The following is a 7,645-nucleotide window of genomic DNA, read 5'->3' on the forward strand; positions in this document are numbered from 1 at the left end:
ATTATAGGAGTAACTGTGGTAGGCCTGAAACTCACTTCCTCACCTCAAGTTCGCCTGACAGAGTAAGTTGGAGCCCAGGCGCACTGCCTTCATGTCATAGGCCTGCAGTAGCTAAAGCTCAAAAATAGCCCACACCATACCAAACCTTCACAAACATTTCAAAACTTTATTAGGGTAATATCAAAACTAAGTCAAGCCATTGTTTATAGAGAAAATGTGAGCAGAAGTGTGAATGTAAACCAGGGGGACCTCCCCAAAGAAAAAAGTTTGCCAACCCTCCACTATTCTTGACCCCCAACAAATGTAAATCTGTCCTAAATTAAATATATAATTTAACTTTACATATACAGCATTCACTTGTATATTATATTGGTTTTTTAATCAGTGTGATACATTGTGTATCTCTCTATAATAATAGACACGTTTTGGAATATTTAATTTAAACAAAACTATGAGGACTGAGGTACAGTAACTACTGTTAAAACACATTTAGCGGATTTTAGAATAATATCTACCTCCATCTTTCTCCCTAAAAGGTCCCAACAGAGGATTCTATCTGCTGGTTCCTTAAGAAATGGTGGCCTCTTTCTGGCTCCATTATCTTATCATTTAAGAGGATTATGTTCAAAGAGCACACTCGGTCCAGACTGACGTTGAAGAACTACAGCTTACAATTGCAAATCTAATAAGAGGGAAAAACTCAGCATCATTCTCCTTGACCAGGTCTGGTTTGATGAATATGGTTTAATTAATGCATGCGGTGGAGTGGTGCGTTTTGATACCTTCTCTTTCTCGGAATCAAGTTCAAAGCCATCATCATGGTCTATTAATGACACTTCTAGAATACACTGAGTTTATTTGTCCGGAGTGATTCTAAATGGGGAAAACTGGCATAGAATTCAAATAAACTAAAAAATGAACTAATGAAAAGGATTGAATAGGAGAATGAGTATAAGCAAATGTCCCCATAGGTCACCACTATTCAGTCAAAGCAAAGAACCTCTCTACCTTCCTCCCTCCCTGAATACTAAGTTACAACTACACTCATCTCTGCCTGTCGTCATTTCCTAAGTGGCCTCTGGTCACCCCCTTGGAGCGGCCCTTAATGGTGTGCCATGCCCTGCAGTGTGCCCGACTTTCAAAGCCCCAGGAGAGAGTGTGTGGCCCCCTGCGCCAGACAGGAAAATGACCCTCATTAGTTTCAATGGCTGCAGACGGGCTTCCGGGACTCACAGCTTCACTACTAACGAGACCGCTCTCTGTCTGTCTGCCTTCCAGGGTCCTCATTTATCAACCTTGCATACATTTCTTACTAAATTCTGGTATACATGTGGAGATTGATAAATTTGTTTGGCAAGAAAATATTACAAACTGTTTCACGCAACATATACACACTTTCATTGATGAAATCAGAGCCACACTATATTTATGCTCTCGTGGACGAGCACTACATCCCCGGCTGGAAAACGCCCTCCATTCACCTTTTATCATAACAAAAACGCCCTAATTTGTTGTATGATTTTGAGATGTTGGAACTGGATCATGATGGACTCTAAAAGGAAGCGCAATGGCATTTTGATCACATTTATTTCAGATGTTTTCGGAATGTGGGCAGTGCTGTCCTAGCTTCAGGAGGAAGTAGGTTACAACATTGGCGTGCCAGGATGGAGAAGAGAATTTACTGGGCTGAGCGGGAGCTGTCCTTCCGTAGGTGTGGGAGGGGCAAAAGACCAGAGGTGACAGAAGAGAGTGCTACGTTTGGAGTGTTATGGTTTGAGCATAGCCTGAAGGTAGGGAGGGGCAGTTCCTCTTGCTGCACCATAGGCAATTACCATGGTCTTGTTGTGGATGCGAGCTTCGACTGCAAGCCATTAAAGTGTGCGATCTTGGGAAGGTTGAACACTAGGCAGGCCAGGCTGCAGCATCGGGGTGAGGAAGGGGTGAGAGAGGGGGTTCTTTGGGATTATTCAAGATACTCTTGAACAAGTTGGGTTTCAGATGTTTTCAGAAGATTGGGAGGGACTCTGCTGTCCTAGCTTCAGGAGGAAGCATAACCTGAAGGTATGGAGGGGCAGTTTCAATTGCTGCTTCAAGTACCATGGTCTTGTAGTGGATGCGAGCTTCAACTGGGAAACCAGTTGAGTGTGGAGAGGAGTGGGGTGATGTGGGAGAAGTTAGGAAGACTGAACACCAGGTGGGCTGTAGCATTCTTTATGAGTTGCAGGGGTTTGATGGCACAAGCGGTGAGCCAACCAACAGCGAGTTACAGTAGTCCAGATGAGAGAAGACAAGTGCCTGGATTAGGACATGTGCCACTTCCTGTTTGAGGTAGGGTCATACACTACGGATGTTGTAGAGCATGAACATGCTGGAATGAGTCGCTGCTTTGATGTTTGCAGAGAATGGATGTTTGCAGAGAACCACAGGGTGTTGTCCAGGGTTACGCCAATGTTCTTTGCATTCTGGGAGGGGGACACAGTGATGGAGAGGTCCTGGAGTGGGCAGCCTTCCACAGGAGGAGAAGAGTAGCGCCGTCTTGTCGAGGTTTGTGCTTGAGGTGGTGGGCAGATATCAAGCTGAGATATCTGCTAGGTACGCAGAGATGTGTGTCACCACCTTGGTGTCAGAAAGGGGGAAGGGAAAAATAGTTGAGTGCCATCCACATAGCAATGATAGGAGAGACCATGTGAGGATATGAAGAAGCCTAGTCTTGGTTGAGTGACCCATCTTGAATCCTGACTGGTTAGGGTCAAGAAGGTAATTCTGAAAGAGATGTCGAGAGAGTTGGTCAGAGACAGCGTACTCAAGTGTTTTATAAGAAAGGATACCGGTCTGTAGTTTTTGACATCAGAGGAGTTGAGTGTTGGTTTCTTGAGAAAGGGATCAAGCGGGCAGATTGTCGGGTAGCCGGACCTCACAAGTCGCAGGATCTCATCTGGTAGAAGAGGGATGACTTTGTCAACCACAACCAAGAAGGTTGACGACATCTGCTCCTCATTCACTCAGCCTATTGAGTCCACTGGCCCCACTCACAGAGAACTACCTTGACCGCTTTTGGGGGGGTGTTGAGGTGGAAAAGAGTTTCCTAGGATTAGAGGCAGAAGCTTCCAATTTTTAGTGGAAGAAAGTGGCTTTAGCAGCAGATACAGAGGAAGAGAAGGTCGAGAGGAGGGACAAAGGATGTTAGGTCCTACAGAAGTTTAAGTGGAACTCAATTGTTGCTCAGCTGCCTGCAGTCCTGTTCTGTAAACTTCGCAATGAGTCACTCAGTGACAAAGCAGGAGGGAGGGCCGAGGCAGCCGGGAGGAAAGGGGACAGTGAGTCAATGGAAGCGGAAAGGGAGGAGAGTAGGGTCGAAGAGGCAGAATCAGGAGACCGGATGGAGAAGGATTTAGCAGAAGGGAGAGATGATAGAATAGAAGAGGAAAAAAGAGTAGAGAGAGAGAGAGAGAGAGAAGATTGGGATGGTGCATGGCCATCTGGATAGGGTGCTGAGTGGGTAGGGTTAGAGGAGAGAAACAGAAAATAAAAGTAGTGATCAGAGACCTGAAGGGGGGTTGCAGTGAGATTAGTAGCCTAACAGCCTCTAGTAAAGATGGGGTCAAGAGTATTGCCGGTCTTGTGTGTGGGAGGGAACTGGAAAAGGGTGAGGTCAAACAGGCAAGGGAAAGAGTGCAAGAGAAAGAAATTAATCAAGGCAGATGTCGGGAGGTTGAAGTTGCCAAGAAGAGCGGTGAGCCATCATCAGAAATTAGCTTATCAAGGTGTCAAACTCATTGAAGAACTCTCTAAAGGCACCTGGTGGGCAACCTACCACCTGGTGGGCGATGTAACTTTTTGGGCAACCGACCAAATTCACATAGAAATGTAAGTTATAGATCTGTCATTCTCATTGAAAGCAAATATAAGAAGCGGTAGCTCTGCTCTATGTGCTCTAATTCTATGCTGGTCTGTGTTTCATGTAGGCTTACCCTGGCGTGACATTTTGATAACCATGTAAATCTCTATCGGACAAGGCGACTTATCAGTATATTTGGCTGTATTTACTCTCAGATTCGAAAATTCTAATTAACATCAAAGTAGACTGAAAGCTCCTGCACATCATCTCTAGCTGACACCTTTGTTATCAGTTATTGTGTCAATTTAAAACTTGCACAATACAGTTCACAGAATTGTCCATTTAAAGAAATGTTGCCAATTTATTCATTACTACATTTAGCTAACAGATAGTTCATCCAGAGGGTTTTACCTCAGCAGGCTTGTCCAGCTCGTCATGGCATTTGTAAGTCCTTATGATAACCACATTACCAGCTAATCAGCATTTAATTTGTGTGTGGGGGGTGTAAATACAGATGAATATATTGATCAAATGTCCCCTTGTCCTAGAGATTTACACAGTTATAAAAACATCATGACAAGGTAAGCATACATACAACACAGCCCTAATTGTAAGTGTTTCTAATATCCTCTATGGGGAAAATGAATGGTGACAAAACGAGTGGAACCATTTCCCTGTTTGATGGCTAGGTTTTATGGGTATTATGACTCTGTGGTATTATATTATAAAACACAAAATGAGGGAGTGCCATGTCTGGCTTCCTATTAGGTCTTTGTAAATGCCAACCTTTTCGGGAAATCTTATTGGTGCACACAAGCTTTAGAGAATTGTATGTGCGTAGGCACCTTTGATAAATGAGGCCCCAGAAAAAGTGGGCAAGAGTTGGCATTGCTGTACTTTTTTTCCTTCCAGGCAGGCTTGTGTTTTAGTGTAGAGGTAAAAATGATGGAATGACCTCACACAAATAATAACATACAATAATTGTTTACCTTAAAACAATCTAGGAAGCTTGGGGTTGATCTTTCATTGACGAAGTGTACATTTTGTCTAAAGCCTAATGGCCTGAACAATGAAACCACACATTCATTGCAATAGTTCCATCTAGCGTACTATTGGAGAACAACACTTGCTCAAATGCGTGAGAGCATGTTCTATTAAATCGCTTTTCTTAATTATCTGTGATTTTGACATTTAGATCATCTTTGTTAAAAACACATTTGAGAAATAAACGTTTCTTTCAATGACGATGAAACGCTTTAAATTGATCACGTGTGTCCACAAGTTCCAGTCCTTGTCAGCTGAGATCCAATTTCACGATATGCGCTGTCACTTGTCAACGCAACCTTTTCTATAGTGGATGTTCTTTACTGCGAAACGAATGTAAGTTAGAATATATGTCCTGCTCACTATTGAAATTAAGTTGATAACGAACGTTTAGAAGCAAAACAGTCTAGCGTAGCCGAACACACACTCCTCTAAAACGTGACTTTTCTGTGGGCGACTGTTGCAACAACCAAATATTGATTTCAAGCCCCGGAATATAGGCACATTTCCCGGATATCAAAGCTGATTGATGAATGTTTTTTGAATCACTTGTTGCGCATGGAATCTAACAATAACACTTTGCCCAGGTGAGGTGAGTCGATATGAATGAACCCAGAAGTGTATTTATTTTCATAACGTATGCTAATTAAGTCACAGCGCAAATTGTAACGTTGTTGCAGATTTAGTGTCAGTCTGTAATGTCAGATAGGCTACATCATTTGTTGTTGTCAGGTTGGATCTGGCCTGCTACTTTGGACACAAAGATGTTGTGGAGGAGCTACTCAAGGTGAGAATACAGACTTACTTATCAATTGTTAATGTATTACACATCATTTTACTTATATAGTACTTAGTTGTATTCAAATGAACGTTTAAGCCTTGTGTATGTGTGTTAGGATTAAATATTTCATAATTTCGTGTGCTTTTTCCAGTACTTTCACGTGTGTACAATATAATGTGTGTTCAGGTGTGCGGTATGCACAGCTACTTAGTATTGCATTTCTATGGAGAATGTAATCCTGTTTTTTTTTACAGGAAGTAGTTATTTTTCTGTTACGATACCTGTGCCACTATCATCTACGGGACAGCCCAGGTCCCTAAATCTGTCTACGAGGATAATGAGACCATCGCCATGCACGAGGGTAAGTTGTGTGATTGATGGTCTCGCTTCGTCCCTGCACTAGGTTGTGTTCAGTAGATGAAAAAAGTTTTGAAATGGCATGGTATTTTCTGAACTTGTCCAATAAGAACACACATTTTCAGTGGGTCGAGTGAGATTTTAAACTGAATGAGATGGAGGTACTTCGTGAACTTGTCCAATATGTACACATATTTTCCTTTCCGTTGCATAACATTTTACTACTGTTTGCCCTACTGAACACGACCCTGGTTTACAAACCCTATATCAATTGTGCACAGCTGCAGAGATCAGAAAGGAGAAGAGGAAGGAAGCGAAGCTTCTGGGGTGGACAGAGAGGAGACATCTTCAGCCTGTCTCAGCTGGTCAGCATCTGATCATCCCTGGCCCTCCACTGAACCTCTCAACCTCAAGGTGGAGTAGAGTAGAAGCCTGGCTTTCGGCTGACTGCCCAAATGGTCTTCTTGATGATTAACACTGTATATCATGTTACATTTCATCTTACATTGTCATCAGCTTGGTTACTGACTTTGCAATTGAAGAGGTCAACCTTGTCCTTCAGGATAGGATGCAAGATTCTGCTACAAAAACTTGTTTGGTTTTATACAAATTTAGTTTGCACATTTATCAATTGCTTACATGCAGAGTTAACTTACATGTGTCATGCATGTTAAGTAAATGTATAGAAACCATGTGCTTAATTCATTCATTCACTTTTGATGTCTTACCTTTCTCAGCTCTGCAAGATGAGGCCTCAGACATCCACTGTAGAGACCTGCCTACAGGGGGCAGAAGCAGTGTGTGAGAAAGATGCTCTGGAGCCAGCCCCAGCATCAAGAATGAGCAGTATGTAGCAACTGATATGTCCACTGAAGAAATTAAACACATTATTTTTTATAACTATGGTATACCTTTTTTAATAAATATTAAATACGCTTGTGACTTACATGTTTGCATGGATATTACTTACGAAGAGCCTGGATGCAGTTTCAAATCACTTGCATGTCATAATGTATAGAACAGTCATATAGATTTTGCCTAACATTTACAAAGCAAAATCTACTTAGTTGGTGTTCCTACATAGTGCACTGCCTTTTACCAGAGCCCTATTCTCCCTGTTAAAAAGTAGTGCACTAGAATAAGGTTCCATTTGGGACGCATATGTGTTCTATTCACTGCCTCCTCCCTGTCAGCTAGCAGGATGTCATTGATAAATTACTGATAAATGGCTATGTTCTGTTGCAGACCAAACTGTTTTGACCTGGCCTGCAGTGAGGAGATTAAGCAGATTCTGGTGGGCAGTCATGACAAGGTGAGATGTGAGAGGAACATTGGAGCAAAAAGCTGCTGATTCTGTGAATCTACTGAAACAAAACAAAAAATTCTTCCCTAGAGGATACGACTTGTGTTGTGCCGAACTTTGAAGGCCTATGGAAAGTATTTGTCTTTTATATTTATTCTAAGCAAATATTAATTATTATGTATTATTATTATTTATTATATTATTAATATATTTTGAAATATACTGTACAATCTTGAACAGAATGGAATTATTTTATAACTACTATAGAATTACTATATTTGGGAACTGATGTTTAGTGTTTCTGAAACTTTTGAAAACTGAT

General features: G+C 41.8%; 1 long non-coding RNA gene across 1 annotated transcript; it reads left to right on the plus strand.

Annotated features, from left to right (window-relative positions):
• The first annotated feature begins 5,320 nt into the window (after positions 1-5,320).
• LOC127918897 (uncharacterized) lies at positions 5,321-6,024 on the plus strand. Its single transcript, XR_008101284.1, has 3 exons — positions 5,321-5,474; positions 5,615-5,669; positions 5,918-6,024. It is a non-coding gene; the product is annotated as an uncharacterized LOC127918897 (long non-coding RNA).
• Positions 6,025-7,645: the final 1,621 nt, after the last annotated feature.

The sequence above is a fragment of the Oncorhynchus keta genome, unplaced genomic scaffold (genome assembly GCF_023373465.1).
Source record: "Oncorhynchus keta strain PuntledgeMale-10-30-2019 unplaced genomic scaffold, Oket_V2 Un_contig_15209_pilon_pilon, whole genome shotgun sequence".
Classification (NCBI taxonomy): domain Eukaryota; kingdom Metazoa; phylum Chordata; class Actinopteri; order Salmoniformes; family Salmonidae; genus Oncorhynchus; species Oncorhynchus keta.